Below are 18,666 nucleotides of genomic sequence, written 5' to 3'. Positions count from 1 at the left end.
AGCAATGGGGGTAGTGTCTAAAAGGAACCAATTTTCGAAATAGCCTAAAGAGCCTCTCAGTACAGAACTTATTCCCCAGGAAAAGAAAGCTAGTTAGCAAGCTTTTGTTAGACACGAGGCCCTTTATCCAAAAGGAGAGCCTCTGAATAAACATGGTAAACCTCCTTTGAATTTGCTTTAAGTTTAATTGTAAAGTAAGTCTGAGTCCTTCAGAGGAAACGGGGATGGAAATAGAGTGGCTGTAATTAACAATGGAAATAATTATTTCACATAGAGTGAAAGCACCACTAAATTTCATTGCATTGAAGACTTGAGATATTTCAATTTTATTTTGTGTCCTCAAAATTTTTAGGAAATCAGCAGTTACCTGTTAGTTTTTTGCTGACCATACAAACTATGACTTTGGTGCACTGGATTTGATCTTTCTTTTAACCAGTGAATGTTTTCCTGGTTATCAGAGTGATTTCTATAATATTTCCATGGAATGAAAAGTAAGTTAGCCCATAAAAATTGTGACTTTGGCAGGTTTGCACTTCAACCAACTCTACTAAGTGATCATAACCAGGGCAGCAAGCAAGCCAGTATAATAATGACAATGCTTCAGAGTTGTGTTCAGAAATTGTAGTTGGGTGTCCATTCAGTCTGTACAGAAGGGGCAAGGAGACAAAATATTGGTGAAAAAAGCCTAAAGCAAGTAATTAGTAGCAGGGGAAAGCAATGGCACATTTAGATTATTACACTTCACTTTGTATTGGTATCAGCTTCTGAATATTTCAGCAGCATTCATTTACATACCCACTGAGGATTGCTGAGCAGAAATTACCCTTTGTTCTCAGGCATAGAATTCAGCAGGGTTACAAGTTATATCTAGACTTTGGCCCCTTCAAATAGAAAGAGCTTTGTGATGATACGTTGAATGATATGTAATCTTCACTTTTGTTAAGTAAAACCACAGGATTTTCCTGCAGAATCATTTGTAAGTGTCCACATCATAAGAATTGAAAATCTGTCTATTGTGAATTTGTTCTTAGATGAGAATATTTTAAAAGTAGTTCTGAAATGTAATTTGTGGCACCTCCATTTTAATTCTTGTCACACTCATCCTTCCCAAGTCCTTTTTGCAGTTCTGCCAACCAAGCTCAGAGTGTCCTTTCCAGCATCACATAGTTTATAGTTGAGAAGCACCAACCCAGGTCTGTCTGAGTCTAGCACATCATTTCACTCCCCAGACCTGCTCAGACAGTAGTTTGCCAAGGGTTATCTGCTGAAGTCCAAGTCTCTGAGGCAGGTTGTTCTTGGGTGACTAAATGAGTGTTAAATGCCAAGTGTGTGATCTGCTGCTAAGAGCTATCTAGACTGTGCACATAGTTACTTGGATAGAAAAAAAAATTAGAAAGCAAGTATTAAACATCATAGACTGATACTAAATAAAATTGAGTTGACAAAGAATGGAAAAGACTGAATAGAGAGGGAAAAATATTTCTCCAAAGAACTTTCTAAATCACTAGAGTGTCTTTTTCAAGCGATATTCTTATCTGTTTCCACCCTTTCTCTGCAGTCTCCTCAAAGACCCTCTGCCAGGCAATTTCAGATGTATTATAAACATACTCTTGTGAACAAGAGCGATAATTCTCCTCGATGTGGGGCCCTGCTGCTGCTGACAATCAGCCCCAGGTAGCCTTTTACTTACCAATCGCTGTTGGCTCCAAAATAAGTTTTGAAAAAAGTGAATCAGAGCTTAGGATCCAAATGATAAGTAAAATGAAGGAATGCTTGTATTTGTATTTTCACAGCTTGTGTTTCTGAGATGGTCAAAAGTCACTGAGCTGACCCACCCACAAGAGCCCTCATCATTGCATTCATCTATTAACAACCATTTCTGTGTGAGTTCAGGCTGCTGACCTTTTCTTTAGAATCATGTTTGAAGATTAGCCTTGTAGTCAGGCTAATAGCAATTCCTCCAAAATAAACCACAACCTATATTTCCCTGTTATTCTGTTTTAATGTTTTGGCTAGTTTATTAAAGTTTTGACATCTAGAAGCAGAGCGTACATTGACTATCATATTGGAAGCACCTATTAAAATGAACACTGTAGGGCCATTATGATTTTTTAGAGTTGATGTGAGTGGGAAAGAAGATTTGCCCCTGCATGAAGGGTCTTGTGGTCATTGACAGTTGGCTGATCACTAGTATTCAAGGATGGTAAAGATGTTAGTGTGACACCAGAATTAAGCTTTTTAAAAAATTAAAACCTTCTAGTGTCAGGACAGGATAGCTAGAGTTTACTTAAGACATTTTAGGTGACTTTTGGAATGGACTAGACTCTGGACTGTGCTGGGCACTCCCTACCTTTTAGAAATTTTCATTCTTTTTGGTGAAAAAGATGAGATCCTAGAGAACTGCATACAGTACGGATTAGGGAGGGTAGCCAGTGAGTTGAATGTGTAGCAGAGAACTCACAGAAAGAAGCTGTTTTGGCTTGGGTGGTAAGGAATTCTTCACGGAGGGGTGGCATAGAACATAGATTTCACGGAGTAGAGATTTTCATTTTAAAATAATTAATGAACAGTTCTATTGTATGTGCCCAGAATTACAGAAGCATACGAGATGTGCTTGTGGAGTCAGTTCAGTGAACATTTCAAAGTAAATTGTTGTTTGTGAGTCTTGAAAGGTTGGTAGGCCTTCATTTCAGCAAGTGGGCAAGAATGTAAAACCATTTTAAGCCACCTGGACATCAAATATAACAGAGAGAGTTCACGAACTAAACATATGTCCAGGAGAAATTTAGATATAAGGTAATCCATTTACTGGATGGCGGTGGTGGTGGCGGGGTGGGGTGGGGGAAGGAATGTTAAAATCGTCTCCTTCTTGCATAGGATTTCTTTGAAGGTGGTTTTGTAAGTGTCCACTCCCCCAGTCCCACATTTCTCTGGAATAGAAGCATTCATGCCCTTTTGGGGGAACATTCACATTGGTTACAAATCTAAAGTTGACTATCCATTTCCCTTTTGATTGATTACTTGTGCTAGTAGGTAGTAAATATGGGGAATAAAGAGTCACCTCCATAGAGACTTTTATTTTGGTTTGAAATACAATCTGAGGAGACTGAATGAGCTAGAGATCACATCCTTCTAGAGGCCACTGTTAACATGAGTCTGCGTATGTGGAGCTCCTGCTGACTGACAGCAGTTGGAGAGTAAGTACGGAGAGGGGAAAAGTCAGTTTGTATTAAAGTTTAAATGGATATAATATGTGAAGTGAGCCCACAGAACTTTCAAACACATTTTCAAAGATCAAAACAAATCATAACTAGCTAGATTTGAATGTATGGAGCATTTGGAATATATGTTTTTGTACTAACCAACAACCCCCAAGTCTATGTGCTTATATAAATATGTCCATATAAAGAAGCACGATACTTATCCTTGTTATTGTATATTAAGGTGAGACAAACATCTTTTTGCTGTTGACTGTCAAAGTGTTTTATTGAAAGCTTGTACTCTACTAAAGAAAACAAGGTCAGTGCTGGGGTAAATTTCTGGCAGATTATTTAAACTTCTGGGAGGGTGAATGCCATTTAGAAATAATGTGGTTTTTATTAAATAAATCTGTCTAATAATATTAAGGTGCTATTTCAATGTTAAGAACAGACAAAGCCAATCTTAGGTACCAAGAGATGAAGGCAGAAGGTTGGGGTCAGGGCGAGGGGGGAATTGAGTACTGGTTAGGACCGATGCTGAAAACAAGAAAAAATGAAAAAGTAAATTTCTTTTTATTTCTATTTTGGGGGATGTTTTATTTTTGTTTAAATTCCCTTTGCTTTACTGAATTTTCGACAAAGTGAGATATGAAATTCAAGTATACTTCTACTGTGGACTTATAATGATAGATTTTCTTTAGACAGATATAAAAATAAGGCCTTTAGTTTTCAATAATTCAGTGAAGATTGAGAATAAAGGTTATAAAAGGTAAAAACAAGAAATATTGTTATTATGATTCAGTATGTCATGAAATGTAGACTTCAAAATGTTAAAGTAATTTTATATCTGTGTTTCCTTAAACTATCTTAAGCTAGTGAACACACTATTGCTTTCTTAATTGATCAAAAATTCACAAGCCTAGAGAATCCCACTAAGGTCTAGAATTTTTGTGTGTTTACTTTACTTGATAAAATTATTTATCCCAAGAGAAAACATTTAAAATCTTTTTAATATTACCCTCATAGTACCTTTTTATATTCATCAACTCTAAATTAATGTTTCATAATTTAGCGTTAAACACAGAATTAATATTAGTATTTTATATAAAAAATGTTTTGGGTATGTTTAATAGAAACCAAAATTCTAACAAATTTTGAGAGCCTTGTAAACTGAAACTACATGAGATTGATATGTACATCTCAAAATGCACTGAAGTCTTAACTGGAAACTACGATTGTACCTTTTGGATATTTGTCATCAATATGGTTTTGTTGGCCAGAGGAAATGTGTTTTGAGATGAATTTGATACAAAAGCCCCAGGACACCTAGTGAGACAAGAATCTCATAAAAACTAAGGAAAATAATAAGATAAAAAGAACTTTACCCCTGGCAACCCATACTAGATTCATACGTGTTACAGGATAATGGTATAATACATACAGGGGATTTAACATTGAAAAATTGATCTTGGAGGAAGGAAGAAAGGAAGGAAGCAAAAAAGAGAAGAAAGGAAGAAATATCAATCGATTGAGGTAGAATTACTTGCATTGAAGACTCAGTTTCTAAAAGTCTTGGAAAGCACCTTGGAGTTTTCCAAGGAAGGCATAGTGTGATTTGACCTTGGACAGATTCATCGATACTTCCCCGTATAACTGCAACTTGATTTTCATTGCTTCACGTATTTCCATTTTATTTCTATACTTTTCTTAACCATTCTTCACAGCACATCACTTATGAGCTAAAAAGAGAAATACTATTTTTATTTTCTTCTTTTAAATCCTGATAAATATATTTTTTCTTTTTGTAACATAGCATCCCTCCACTCCAACTGACAGGGTTGGTACACCACTTTACAGGTAGCTCACATTTCTTTGGGTCTTTGCAACACGTTAGACATGTTTTGTCGGAGAAGGCAATGGCACCCCACTCCAGTACTCTTGCCTGGAAAATCCCATGGACGGAGGAGCCTGGTGGGCTACAGTTCATGGGGTCACTAAGAGTCGGACACAACTGAGCAACTTCACTTTCACTTTTCACTTTCATGCATTGGAGGAGGAAATGGCAACCCACTCCAGTGTTCTTGCCTGGAGAATCCCAGGGATGGGGGAGCCTGGTGAGCTGCCGTCTATGGGGTCGCACAGAGTCGGACACGGCTGAAGCGACTTAGCAGCAGCAGCAGCAGACATATTTAGAATATTTTTAAAGTTACATTGCTTATTAATTTTTATATGCACTTGTAGATGAGAGTGAAAGAAACTAAAAGATTTTAGCCTATGTTATTTAATCCTTTCCTAATCTTCTACTTCATTTCTTTCATTTTCTTAATATCTTTTCCTTAAAAAAGCAAAAAAAAAAAATTAAAAAAAGAACTTTGCTCTTACTTAGATGCTTTCTTTCTTCAAAAATGGAACCACAGTTCTCAGGTAGTTTGGATTTCTCTTTCTAATTAACCCGTTTCTTCCTCACTCTTTCTCCACTTTATAGTCAATCAACAAGAATTCTCTCATTTTATCAGTAGTCTCAGATCTGTCTTGTTTTTTGCTTTTTCATGATCGCTGCCCTAGAAGAGACCATCATTAATTCTCTAGTGGTTTCGTGAAATGTTTTCTAGAGAGTCTTTACAAGAAAAGACTCCTCAGAAAAACTGGTTAGTGAATTAAGTTTGAGAATTTGCTATTGAATTATTCATTGCATCACTGTATATCTTCTATTCCAGTGATTTCTAAGCATAAAATAAATTGATAGTAAATATTTTTACTGTGATTTGGTCTATCTGTGAATATGGATTTTACGTATACATCTATATCAATATATGTATTAGCTCTGAAAAACCTTTCATGAAATAATAGTTATCCAAGATGCGCACGGATTTTTTTTTCTATTTTAATCTTCTCCATTCATTTCCGTATAGAGTCAGTCTTCATTATTGGTAGGTTCTGTATTTGCAGATTTGCCTAAACCATGAAGTTTGTTTGTTCAGACCAAATTCAACATTCATAGTCCTGGTCTGAGTTACCAGATAGGTACATACCACACATACCAGCTGAGGTCAAACATGGTGAGATGCACTGCTTTCTTGTTTTAATTATCGAACTGTAAAAGTCTTTAATGCTTTTTCTTTGGTCATTTTGCTGCTTTAAATGGACCCCAGTACAATGCTGAAGCACAAGAAGGCTGTGGTGTGCCTTACTGAGAAAATATGTGTGTTAGATAAACTTAGTTCAGGCGTGATTTATAGTTCTGTTGGCCATGAGTTCAATGCTAATGAATCAACAATATATAGTAAATAAAGTGTCTTTGTAACAGAAACAAACAAAATAAGGTTATGTATTGATAGGTTTATAAAAATGTAGCCAGACAGATACTTAATACTGTATTTTTTCAGGAGCAGTGAATCAGTATTTGCTAATCTAGTGTTTATAGGGACTATATAGAATATAATTACTGTAAATAACAAAAACTGACTGTATTGCATTTCAAATTTTGGACAGAATCCAGTGACATTATTTCATGGGCTCAAAATATTGCCTCCCATGAATCATTTTCCTCAAAGTCTGCTACTAAGAAAAACTTTGTTTTTCAGGGGCAAATCATAGCCATGTTTTCTTTTCTCTGAGAGATTTGTAACTTGCTGCTTTGTATTTTTTACCTTGCCTGCCAGGAAACTTAATGCAGGTTTTATGCTCAATTACAGCAAAGTATTAATCCTTGATGTCGAAATGCTTGCTTTCCTGTTTTTAGACCTGCTTTCCTCCTTTTATTTCTACTGTATTATTTTTGTTTGATTTATTCTTTTTATGAAAGAGTCTTGAAACCTCTTGAGAAAAAGATAGAAATGAATAAAAGAATTAATGAATAGGTAAATAATTGAAGCGAGTAATCCTGGAAGAAAGATCTAGAGATAAGAGGCTATCTTTTTAGTAGAGACTTTAAAATATAACATTATTGTCAAATGCTTTGATAGTATGTGTTCTCCTTATTAAGTTGATTTTTAAAATATGTTGTATGTTATCTTAAAAATGTTCTTTGTGAAGATGAATTGGAAAGGTTTTCTAAAGTGTCAGAATAATTAAGTAAAGCTTAATAACTTATGATAACAGTTTAAGAAAATTACAAAACGTATATTAACATGCTCCCTTTTAAGATCACCTATCACTTCATTATTGTGTGAATAGTCACCAATATAGATGATAGGAAAAATTCTTGTTCTTCTTTTAGCAATAGCAAAGCAGATGTAGTATGGATAATTAAATCATGAATAGTGAACTTTTGTGTGTTAGTCACTCAGTCATGTCCTACCCTTTGCAACCCCTTGAACTGAAGCCCATCAGGCTCCAATGTCCACGGAATTCTCTAGGCAAGAATATTGCAGTGGGTAGCCATTTCCTTCTCCAGGGGATCTTCCCAACCGAGGGATTGAACCTGGGTCTCCTGCATTGCAGGGGGATTCTTTACTGTCTGAGCCACCAGGTAAGACCTCTCAATTTTTGGATACTATAAAAATTCAGATGTTGTTGGGAAGGAAACTGAGGCACACTGACCCCCCACCCCAGGTGTCTATTTGCCATTCCAAAGTCTAGTGTGCCGGCCCCTGCTCTCCACCCCAGTGGAATGAGCTGCATGCAGGCAGCCTTTTGCCAGGCGGAGGGTCTCAGGAGCCCATCTGGTGGCCCGTCTTGGGGGTAGGCTGGCCAGGATCAAGGGCTGTGGATGGGGAAGCAGGAGGAGAGGGTGGTTGGAGGAGCAGCTGCTATCTGTGTGGGGGTATGGTGTGTCACTTAGTCATAACCAATAATTTTAATATTTCTACCTAACTTACTAGAGTTTTTCAGCCTTCCTTTCTACATCTCTATGTCCATTAATAAAGATAATCCTAAATAGTCAAGAGTTGCTGTACCATATTACAAAGTAAGTGAAAGTTTATGCATTCTCCTCACTTAACCAAACTCTGTATTTTATGGATTGTTTCAGTGAAAAAAATTAAAGGATAATAAATTCATTAATTCTAAAGATCTCGAATTTTGCCACAGTGTGTCAAATAGTTGCAACAATTTGTGGGAAAAAAGTGAAAAGGACATACTGTGTGAGTATATACTCACAATATTCATTAATGTCACAACTGAAGAAACCTCTGTTGTTGAAAATCATTGGCAGTGTACAGTCAGTTCAGTCGTTCAGTCACGTCTGACTCTTTGTGACCCCGTGAATTGCAGCACGCCAGGCCTCCCTGACCATCACCAACTCCTCGAGTTCACTCAAACTCACATCTGTCGAGTCAGTGATGCTATCCAGCCATCTCATCCTCTGTCATCCCCTTCTCCTCCTGCCCGCAATCCCTCCCAGCATCAGAGTCTTTTCCAATGAGTCAACTCTTCTCATGAGGTGGCCAAAGTATTGGAGTTTCAGCTTCAGCATCAGTCCTTCCAATGAACACCCAGGACTGATCTCCTTTAGGATGGACAGTTGGATCTCCTTGCAGTCCAAGGGACTCTAGAGAGTCTTCTCCAACACCACAGTTCAAAAGCATCAATTCTTCAGCACTCAGCTTTCTTCACAGTCCAACTTTCACATCCATATATGACTACTGGAAAAACCATAGCCTTGATTAAAGGGTATTATATTACATCTCAGAACCACAGCTTAAAAGAACTTATTAAAATAAACTTCCTATAGTTTATCTCTTGTTTTTCTTTAAAGCAATAGAATTAGTTGTTTCTCTATTTTCATTTACTAATGAATTGGGAGTGTTAAAACTCAAAGTCTGTTTTAAGCAATATGCTAATATTTTCCAAAATATAATTTTAAATATTTTCAGAAAACTACATAAACATCAGTTTTATGAGTACCATATGTTTAGTAAATGAATAATCTAAAGATATAATATATATATATTTTCCTAATAAGATGATTTATGATTTTTTATATACATACTACTATATTTATATATATAAAAAACTCACCTACAAATCATAAGTGTACAACAACTTAAGCAAATATAGGAAATTTTGAATTAAAAAATATGGATAGGAGTTAATAAATATTGCTTATGACCAATGAATCTCATTATCTGTGCTAGTGAAAAGTACATTTTGGATTAATCACCAAGAATATTTTGTGATTGTTAATAGCAGCTTCTAATCCATGCTTAAAGTAGAAACCTTCTCTAAAACTGATTCATATAAAGAATATGAATATTTACTCATGCATGTTAATCTGACCATGAGAGCAGCAGACCTTAATGATGGTTATATCCTTGTAGGTGATGGTACTACAAAGGTCATGTTACATTTTTTTTTTTACATTGGAAAAATCAAATTTTAACATTGTTGGGAAGAGATAAAAAGCTTGTGTATTTCTGAATCATTAAAGACTTGTTAAAGGAGCTTGTTAAAGGATTGCTTATTAATCAGCAATCTACATTGTATCACTAGTATATCACTAATACATTTAAAATATGTTATAGGTTGAGCAATGTAGAAATTAAGCACAACAGATTCTAGAACCAGCAGCCTGGGTTCAGATCCTATTTCCACCAGTGACCTGTGACCTTGGGCAGATAACCTCTCTGTGCCTTTGTTTTCCTCCTTTACAAAATAGGCATCATTATGATATCTGTCTTACTAGAGTAAATATGTTATTATTTATGAGGTAGTCAGAATAGAACCAAGCACATAGAAGTTAATATCTGTGTTTGAGTAAATAAATAACTAGGTAAGAGGATGTATAACTCTTTAGATATGAGATGGTTATTCCAGTATTAAAAAGTGTATGGCATTTTAAAACTGAATGAAACTCAGAAATCATGTAGAAAAAAATTTTTTTTATTTCTTTCACTGCATTGCCACTCCCACACCTTAAAAAAATTTTTTTTTTCAAATGAAATCATGGGACCTCAGAAGAGAAAACAAATTGAATTGTTGAATGGGGCAAAAGGCCTGGGTCTTTGCCCATGCTACATTTGGCTACATCTCTCAGAGGCTTCTGATTTACGCCATAGACTCCTGAGTTTCTAAGGATGAAAGTTTAAAAATTCTTGATTTTCATTAAAGCCTTCTTTTACAGATGAGGTAACTGCTGCTCAAAGTTGGTAAATGGTTCACTTTCAGGGTAACACAGATTATTCAGTCAGTCCAGTCCTCAGTCATGTCTGACTCTTTGTGACCCCATGAACTGCAGCACGTCAGGCCTCCCTGTCCATCACCAACTCCTGGAGTTTACTCAAACTCATGTCCATTGGGTCAGTGATGCCATCCAGCCATCTCATCCTCTGTCGTCCCTTTCCCACCATCAGGGTCTTTTCAAATGAATCAGCTCTTCGCATCAGGTAGCCAAAGTACTGGAGTTTTTCAGCTTCAACATCAGTCCTTCCAATGAACACCAGGACTGATCTCCTTTAGGATGGACTGGTTGGATGTCCTTGCCGTCCAAGGGACTCTCAAGAGTCTTCTCCAACACCACAGTTCAAAAGCATCAATTCTTCGGCACTCCACTTTCTTTATAGTTCCACTCTCACATCCATACATGACTACTGGAAAAACCATAGCCTTGACTAGACGTACCTTTGTTGGCAAAGTATCATCTCTGATTTTTAGTATTTTGTCTACATTGGTCATAACTTTCCTTCCAAGGAGTAAGCGTCTTTGAATTTCATGGCTGCAATCACCATCTGCAGTGATTTTGGAACCCCAAAAATAAAGTCAGCCAGTGTTTCCACTGTTTCCCCATCTATTTGCCATGAAGTGATGGGACCAGATGCCATGTTCTGAACACAGATTATTAGTCTTCAGCAAATTCTAAAAACAAAGGATTTTTATCCAGTACACACTATTTACTCCCTTGGCTGTCTCAAAGCTCCAAATGATTGAGCTCTTACTGGACAAGATGAAAACATATTTTAGTCTTTGTTTTCCAGGTGATCCCAATGTTTTCTAACAATATTCCTACAGTTAAATGCCTTTCTATCCCAATCTATCATTATGGCCTATGTGAAAAAAAATTTAACTTTCCTATTTTCTTGTCAGCTGAGTGAGGCTTTCCATGTGAAACTAGTTAAGTCAACTAAGTATTAAAAACATATTTGAGTGTGAACTTCACCAGTGATAGAGAAGTGTCCTATCATCAACAGAAGGAATGGCATTCAAATTGTTACTTAGTATCTACATAGCATTTCACACTGTGCAAAATACCTGTACAAATACATTAGTGAGACTCAGAAATATTCTACTTAGCGCAACAGGTGGTTCAAAGATCGTGGGAATTAATATGGGTAACAAAAACAAGAACCAGAGTGAGGAAACCTCACTTCATTAAATTTCATTAAGTTTGACTCAAATCTAGTTGGGCAGAATTTTCATACCCTTGTAAAAGACTTAATTAATGCATAGGAGTCTTATTGTTGATTGCTAATTATATAAAAATCAACTTTATACAAGTGATTGGAGTTAAGGTAAAATATTCACAAGCCAGCATTACAGGCTTAGAGAAGAACTTAAACTTTTTAGTAAGTGTTTTTGAGTGCAAATGATCATTACATTTTCTTTATTCTTGATATATGCACATATTATTTAATAACTGATTTTCCTTCCTTGACCCTTGATGCATACAACTTAACATATCAAAAAGCAACTTACTTCCTTAGGGCAAAAAAAGAAATGGTAGCCATTTATGCCTGTTTCACACATTTAAGTATTGAATGAAATATTTAATAATGTGATTAATTTTGCTTATGAGAATTTCAGATTTTGGAGGAAAACAAAGCAATACTAATTGGGTCCTTGAGTCACTAATTGTATCATACTGGAATAAGTCTTACTCTTGGATTGTGATTAAGGTTAAGGATTCTACAATCCTTATGATGGATTCTATAATCCATCATGTCTATAAGCTACTGGCCTCTGTATGGTCATAAAAATTTGGCTGAATACTACTTTTTTAGTAGGCAAAGTGACGTGAAAAAAATACGTACCATCAGGTGCTCTTCCCTTTAAGGATTCTCTGATTTACAAATCACTATAGTAGAATGATGCAATGGGGCATAAGGACAATGAATCAGGTCACAAATTGAGTATAACACTAATTATATTCAACTATGAAGTGACATATACATTTGGTGGCCATAATGGTACACAAGTTTTCAAAGCCAAAAGTGAGAAATGGGTTGCAACTTCTCTCTTTATAAAAACACAAAGGTCTGTTAAGTCTGTGTCTCATATCAAATTCTATATATCTACCTGTGTTTTTAACACAAAAACCCAGTTCCTAAAGGAAAGGTTATTATCATTATTAAGTTTTATAACAAAATCAGTATGTACCAGTACCTATTTAATAATGAAGACATCATGAATGTCAGACTTCACACACCTTGCAGACTGCTAATAACTCTTAAAGTGTGTCCTTGTTTCAAACTGAAGTCAGTATTGGAAATTTTATATTATCTGCTCTTGCTGAAAGTATTAAAAATAATTCTGTAATAGCTAAGCTAAAAAAGAAAATTGTGTCTTTTTACAACTTTGCCTTATTTTTGGTTCAATTTCAAAGCTCGTAATAGTTAAGGCTGAAACTCCAATACTTTGGCCACCTCATGCAAAGAGTTGACTCATTGGAAAAGACCCTGATGCTGGGAGAGATTGGGGGCAGGAGGAAGAGGGGACGACAGAGGATAAGATGGCTGGATGGCATCACTGACTCGATGGACATGAGTTTGAGTGAACTCCGGGAGTTGCTGATGGTCAGGGAGGCCTGGCGTGCTGCGATTCATGGGGTGGCAAAGAGTCGGACACGACTGAGCGACTGAACTGAACTGAACTGAATAGTTAAGGCATATGGCACTAGCATTGGCCTGAATTAAGCAAGAGTATAATTTTAACCATATATATTTTATGTTGCCTTCAGGATGAAGTACACATTTATGTTTGCCTCTTATTTGTAAGTTTATAAGGTACATGTGTTTTAGATACATTATTAGCTACATCAAAATTCGTTTTTCATATTTCTTTTAGTTTTGGAATTGCATGGATATAAAATATGCATTTATTCAGAAACTAAACAAAAACTTTAGTAATTTCTGCATTATGGTGACCCTAATTCAAGTCCAGTGATAAGACTGAAAGAGGTTGTTTCTTTTTCTATTATATATTTAAATTAAAAATAGAAATATGTAGTTTCTACTAATGAGTTTTGTAGGGCTTTTTTAATATGATGTCCCTTAGGAGGTTTCCTCACTCGGTATGAAGGCTCCTAAGAGGTGCTTGTGCACCTGATTAATTCATAAATGGCACTAAGGGCTGCACATTTGCCCAATCCTAGTTAAATCGTAGTAGGTACCGATTCCTCTGTAGGATGCATTGCAAATTGTGATGCTCATATTATACACCTAATTACAGCATTCTATACCAGTCTGATTCTTTCCATAAATTCTTGTAAATGTGATGTCCATTTTAGAAATAAAAGATTGAATTTCATTAAAATGACTTCAAGCCATGTGATTGAGAGAAAACAATGACTTGCCACTTCCTGAAAATTGTTCTGAAATTCTATAAAGAATATATATGTAAAACATGGAGAAATTAAAATACAGTGCTTTAAAAATGATTCTGTATTATAAATAATAATTAAGCATATACTATGAGGAAAGTTATTACCAACCTAGGTAGCATATTCAAAAGCAGAGACATTACTTTGCCAACAAACGTCCATCTAGTCAAGGCTATGGTTTTTCCAGTGGTCATGTATGGATGTGAGAGTTGACTGTGAAGAAAGCTGAGCACCGAAGAATTGATGCTTTTGAACTGTGGTGCTGGAGAAGACTCTTGAGAGGCCCTTGAACTTCAAGGAGATCCAACCAGTCCATTCTAAAGGAGACCAGTCCTGGGTATTCATTGGAAGGACTGATGCTGAGGCTGAAACTCCAATACTTTGGCCACCTGATGCGAAGAGTTGACTCATTGGAAAAGACTCTGATGCTGGGAGGGATTGGGGGCAGGAGGAGAAGGGGATGACAGAGGATGAGATGGTTGGATGGCATCACTGACTCAATGCACACGAGTTTGGGTGAACTCCAGGAGTTGGTGATGGACAGGGAGGCCTGGCATGCTGCAGTTCATGGGGTTGCAAAGAGTTGGACACGACTGAGTGACTGAACTGAACTGAACTGATGGGGTTTCAAGAAGGAGAACATGAAAAACATCTGAAAGGATAGATGTAGTTGTTTTGGAGTAAGCAGTGCTTGGTCATAAGAGGGGTTAGTGGACAAGTCTCTAGACTGCAAGCCAGAAAGTTTGCTGTCTATCTTGTTTTTAGAATAGATGTGACAAGGGACTGGACTTATACTTTGAGGCTTACTATTCTGATTTATGAAATGGAAAAATTATTAAGAGACACTTTGCAGATAGAAGACAGAACTTGTTTACTTCGTAGAGCACATTGGGTTGAGGGGAGGAAAGGGACAGGGCTGATACTGAAGCTCATGGGCTCATTCCCAGGTACATAAAAAAAAAAAAAAAATTTGTGCTTTAAGACATAGTTCTTAATGCCTCTGTGCCTCAGTGCCTTGTGGAGAGTAGTAATCCAACCTATCTTATTGACTGTGATAATTGATTGAGCTAATCTATATAAAATGCTTAAATCAGTGACTGAAACATAGTAATTTTTGTGCAAACCCTTGTACAGAACCTTTTTGCTGAAGCTCTTCTTGTTGTTCAGTTGGTCAGTATGTTCAGCTCTTTGCAACCTCATGAACAGCAGCATCCCAGGCTTCTCTGTCCTTCAAAACTCCTGTAGTTTGCTCAAACTCAAGTCCATTGAGTCGGTGATGCCATCCAACCATCTCATTCTGTTGCTCCCTTCTCCTTTTGCCCTAAATCTTTACCAGCATTAGGGTTTTTCCAGTGAGTTGGCTCTTCGTATCAGGTGGCCAATGTATTGGAGTTTCAGTTTCAGCATCAGTCCTTCCAATGAATATTCAGGATTGATTTCCTTTAGGATTGACTGGTTTGGTTTCTTGCAGTCCAAGGAACTCTCAAGAGTCTTCTCCAACACCACAGTTCAAAAGCATCAATTCTTCAGTGCTCAGCCTTCTTTGTGGTCCAACTCTCACATCCATACACGACTACTGGAAAGACCGTAGCTTTGACTAGATAGACCTTTGTCAGAAAAGTAATATCTCTGCTTTTTAATATGTTATCTAGGTTTGTCATAGCTCTACTCAATCTAATTCTTGCCTGAAATATACTATTTTCTACTATAATGTTTTGGCCAAAACTGATATTTCCACTACCACCCTTCCTATCTCAGACATTGCTTCTTTTTGACATTATTCTGGTAGAGATGAGAGGAGTTTCCCCTTTACAATTAAAGAGACTAGATGGATTTCATTAAACACAAACCTGAACAGGTAGAACTTTTTGTTTCTAGATTTTAGCTGAAAGAAGTGTCCCAGAGTATAAATACCATGTAACTAAAACTATTTCTCTTCAAATATGCCTATTATAATTTTTCCCTGTTACCTGAAGTGTGAGTGTGTGCTTGTGCTCAGTCGCTTCAGTCATGTCTGACTCTTTGTGACCCTGTGGACTGTAGCCTGTCAGGCTCCTCTGTCCATGGGATTCTCCAGGCAAGAATACTGGAGTGGGTTGCCTCTCCTCCAGGGGATCTTCCTGACCTAGAGATCAAACGCGTGTCTCCTGGGTCTCCTGCATTGCAGGTGGATTCTTTACCCACTGAGCCATCTGGGAAGCCCATTATATGAAGCAACAGTATTTTACTAAGACACAACATATATTACGGTATCTAAGATAAATGTTCAAGTATCTTCTGAATTCCATCATTGTTTCTGGGAATACACAAATTCTATCTTCATAAGTTAGGGACCATGCTACTGACTGACTCTATCATTTAACTCAGTCAGGTTTATTCTTGTTATTTATCTGCTCTTGTGATGTAGATATTAAGTCTAGAAACTGTCTGAACGTTTATCTAAACCTGGGGGTTACTCCTTCAATATGGTCCTTTCCTTTTATTTAGGAGCTAGAAGATATCAATTACATTAAAGACAGGAAAGGAGTATGCATATTATAAATGTTTTAAATGAAACATAAAACTGAAGCACAAAGAAGTTAATAAGCTTACTGCAAATTTGACAACTAATTATTGTTGTAAGTAGAGCACATGGTTTGTGATTCATAGACACTTTTCTTCCATTCTGCATTTTATCATAAAGCAAAAGAAACAATAAAATAGGAATTATGAAAAGACAAAAATATAAATGTGAAAATATATTGTGAATGTCAGTTTAACACTTTATTCTTTTAATTCACCAATCACACAGTCACCCAGAATGTGAGACTCTCTTATGACCTTTCCACCTGACACAGCTGAATTGTTTCAAATCAGCTAAGAAAAGCTTAGACATACTGTGCTGATTTGTATGGTCTAACGGGTATAACAGAAAATGTTCTTTCCCCTAGATAAAGATGTTCTAAGTTTTAATAATACAAGACATTTCACTTATAAAATTATCCAGTTTATAAAAAATGATTATCAACGTTTAAAAACTTTGGATGTGTGCCGTTTGACCATCTTTTGTTTTATTTCACATTGTAGACCAAAGCATAGAGAAACTTGATCACTTAGTAAAGCTGTTCTGACCCCAGTCAAAATAAGGTAAAGAATTAAATGGTTACATGTGTTGGTAGGATAAAATTTCCATTAAAGTTGAATTAAAAGGAACATACTCTGATCTCTTACTGGATAAAGACGTGCATTGTATTTAGAATAAACAGCATACCTGAGATCCTGGTCCCTTAACATGGGTGACTCACTGTGTGTATGGTTAGTGGTGGTGGTCATATTTGTGTGGAGACAGATTGCAGATGAATTTAAGTATACTTTGTAAAATGGAAAAGAGAAGTTGTCACTGTTATAATATAATAGAATGGTATCTTGCTCAACATTAGCCTGTTATCCAACACTAGCCTGACTGATACTCAGATTTTGCATAAATGGAATAAATAGAATTAAGAGGTTTAGCTTCTCAAATAAATCTAAACAAGTACAGTTATATATACTAGACATTAGTCAAACATCACACAGTAAGGTTACCATCCCCTAATCCTAAATATTACTTCTGAATTTTGTTCCTAGTTGTCATACTGCCTTTATAAAGGCCTCAGGATATTCCTCTTGAGATTTTAACTCCATCCATGTATGAGTACCCTGTACTGGAGGTTAAAAACATTATAGGATTTTTCCATTTTTTTTTAGTGGATGGTTGGCAGAAGGGAGGGATGATTGAGATTCTAATGAATCACCAAGCATGCATGCATTAAAAAAGGTCTATGAACCTATATAAAAGTCATTCTTAAATCTGGAATAAAGATATGCTAAAAATGAACTTTTGATTTGTTAAGGCTTTTATTGGGCCTGGAATTTCTTTTAGAAATTAAAGTAGATTTTCTATTGGCATTTGAATGTATGAGTTAAATACTGTATATTATCAATTAACTTTACCTGTTCCTTTTTGCTTTTTTTACATTTCTTTTTTATTTTTATTTTTCTTGGTCTTAGCTAGCCATGAAACATCTCTTGGATTCAATATCATGGGAGAACACAGTAAAGGTTCTAGATCCCCCTTATGGGTTAGGGAAGGGCCATAGAAGAACCTAACCATTCACCAAGGACCTTGATGTGATTTCTGATTAGAATTTAATGAAAAGGGAATTCATGAACTGGTGACTGGAGGGCATGGATGTAGTAGGATATGGTACCAAAAGAAAATGCATCTGTGGAAATTATACAACTTGGAGCAGATAGGAGGATGGTGTTGAACAAGTTAACCTCGCCCAACCTCCCTGAATTTGGACCAGTCATAGAAAGATGAGATAACATGGGAAAAGGCACTATAATCTTGAAATGGCAAATCTAAACTGATAGTGACTGAGTGTACCTTAAAATTCAGGATAATGTAAAAATGGAGGGCCAGTAGCTGAGATAAACTATAGAGAAAAAATGATTTTGCACATCTGAATTTGTGTTTATAAAATCATACCTTGTGTCTGGTTTAAAAATTTAAAGAAATTATTCAAGAATGCTGACACACTCAAAATGTCTTAGCTTAGGTTTTAGATTTAACATGGAAGAAGAATATTATCCTGTCTGAAAACATCATTTGTTCAAAAAAATTAAAACAAATTATATTTTGTTTATTGTCCAGCTTCAGGATTTTGATCCAAGCAATACTTAAAAGTAAGTCAAAAGAAAAGATTCAGATAAAGCCTTGCAATCTGAAGTCACACAGATTAATTACAAGGGACTGACTGAAACTTGGGCTTAACAGAGTGTCTCGCAACAGTAAACTGGGAATAAATGGTATGATTGTCCTTATCATTGTTATTACTTCTCGCCCGTAGCCAGTTTAGGAGGGAAGCAGTGCATTCAAGGCAAGCCTTCTTGATCTTACCTATAACTACC

The sequence above is a fragment of the Bos indicus x Bos taurus genome, chromosome 4, assembly GCF_003369695.1.
Source record: "Bos indicus x Bos taurus breed Angus x Brahman F1 hybrid chromosome 4, Bos_hybrid_MaternalHap_v2.0, whole genome shotgun sequence".
Classification (NCBI taxonomy): Eukaryota; Metazoa; Chordata; class Mammalia; order Artiodactyla; family Bovidae; genus Bos; species Bos indicus x Bos taurus.
This window is presented reverse-complemented; position numbering follows the sequence as displayed.